General features: G+C 44.6%; 1 non-coding gene across 1 annotated transcript; it reads right to left on the bottom strand.

Annotated features, from left to right (window-relative positions):
• Positions 1-745: 745 nt before the first annotated feature.
• LOC141687845 (small nucleolar RNA R71) lies at positions 746-852 on the bottom strand. Its single transcript, XR_012561325.1, has one exon. It is a non-coding gene; the product is annotated as a small nucleolar RNA R71 (small nucleolar RNA).
• Between the last annotated feature and the right edge of the window lie 1,382 nt (positions 853-2,234).

Here is a 2,234-nt window from a genome sequence, read left to right as displayed (position 1 = left end):
GAACGAACTAGAAAGTATTCTATATTACTTGCGAACGCGTATACTTGCGTGAATATTAGTGCGTGATTCCGCCCTAACAAGTTTTTGGCGCCGCTGCCGGGGACTCGGCGTATTTGTTTAGTTTATGTACTTACCATCATTGGTCATTAGGACTCAGTGATTAGGACGTAGTAGTTAATTACTCTTTTCAGTTGTGTTTCAGGTACTTTAGCAAGCGTTTATGCAAACTCGTTCTCGTGCTCGCAAGAGAACCTTAGATACAGCTGAGGAGAAAGACGAAGTTCTTGATACACCGGAAAAGTTAGATTTTGAGGATTCGGATTCAGGAACTGAGCAGAAAGAATCAGTAAACATGGGAGATCGTATTGTTCAAGCTGATCCAGCTCTTATGGATTTTTCTCGGCCTAAAATTGATGACATTCAGTCAAGCATCCTTCATCCGGCTATTCAAGCTAACACCTTTGAAATCAAGCCGGGCACTATTCAGATGGTGCAGAATTCTGTTTCTTTTGGAGGAGCGGCAACTGAAGACCCCAACATGCACATAAGGAATTTTGTCGAGATCTGCAGCACCTTTAAGTATGATGGCGTGACTGATGAGGCTATCAAGTTGAGGCTTTTCCCATTCTCACTGAGGGATAAGGCTAAAGACTGGTTACATTCTGAACCAGCTGGGTCCATCACTACGTGGCAAGATCTTGCGCAAAAGTTTCTGGTGAAGTTTTATCCAATGGCAAAGACTGCTGCTATGAGGAGTGCTCTTACTCAGTTTGCGCAGCAACCTACAGAATCTATGTGCGAGGCTTGGGAACGCTACAAGGAAATGTTGAGAAAATGTCCACATCATGGAATGCCGGATTGGATGGTAATCACTGGTTTTATAATGGTTTGGGGGCCCAATCTCGGCCCATGCTCGATGCAGCAGCTGGAGGCGCCTTATGGGCTAAAAGCTATACTGAGGCGTATAATCTAATCGAGACGATGGCTGCAAATGAGCATCAAAACCCAACTCAGAGGATGACGTCAGGCAAGGCAGCAGGTATTCTGGAAGTTGATGCAGCCACCGCTATTGCAGCCCAGCTCCAAGCGCTATCAATGAAGGTTGATTCTTTGGCTACGTATGGAGTTAATCAAATAGCTATGGTTTGTGAGCTTTGTGCAGGTTCTCATGGTACGGATCAGTGTTCTCTTGTCAACGAATCTGTTCAGTATGTGAATAATTATCAGCGACAACAGCAGCCTATGCCAGCGACCTATCATCCTAATAACAGAAATCATCCAAATTTCAGCTGGGGGAATAATCAGAATGCTATTCAGCCACCATATCAGCAAGGAGTGAGTAAACAGTTTAACCCACCTGGATTCCATCAGCCACAGCAGTATGCTACAAGGCAATCATATCCTCAACAGGGAAGTGCAGCTGCACCTACTAGTGCTGATTTTGAGGAACTTAAGCTGTTATGCAAGAGTCAGGCAGTTTCTATCAAGACCTTGGAAAATCAAATCGGTCAATTAGCCAATGCAGTGCTCAATCATCAACCTGGTACTCTTCCCAGTGACACGGAAGTACCAGGCAGGAAGGAAGCTAAAGAGCAAGTCAAGGCTATTACCTTAAGGTCTGGAAAAGTAGCTGATGCTGAAAAGGCAAAAGAAGTCGAAGCTGAAGTTAGAGATGAAGAATCTAAGCAAAAGGAGAAAGCGGCGAAACCAAGGAAGACTACTGTTGAACACACTCTGCCTGAGGCTAATACAGGGGAGAAACAGCTCTATCCTCCACCACCTTTTCCTAAGAGATTGCAGCAACAAAAGCTGGATAGACAGTTCGGGAAGTTTCTGGAGGTGTTCAAGAAACTTCACATCAATATACCTTTCGCTGAGGCTCTGGAACAAATGCCTAGTTATGCGAAGTTTATGAAGACTATTCTTTCAAGGAAGGTGAAACTGGATGACCTTGAAACCGTTGCTCTCACAGAAGAATGCAGCGCTGTTCTGCAGCAAAAGTTACCACCAAAACTGAAAGATCCAGGAAGCTTCACCATTCCTTGCACCATTGGCAATCTAACTTTTGACAAGTGCCTTTGTGATTTAGGAGCAAGCATTAATCTGATGCCGTTGTCGATCTTTAAAAAGCTGGATCTGCCTGATCCAAAACCCACATACATGTCGCTACAATTGGCTGACCGTTCCATTACTTACCCAAGGGGCATAGTTGAGGATGTGCTCGTCAAGGTGGA

Source organism: Apium graveolens, chromosome 9 (assembly GCF_009905375.1).
Source record: "Apium graveolens cultivar Ventura chromosome 9, ASM990537v1, whole genome shotgun sequence".
Taxonomy (NCBI): Eukaryota; Viridiplantae; Streptophyta; class Magnoliopsida; order Apiales; family Apiaceae; genus Apium; species Apium graveolens.
Note: the sequence above shows the minus strand (reverse complement) of the source record. Positions and strands in the feature narration are given on the sequence as shown.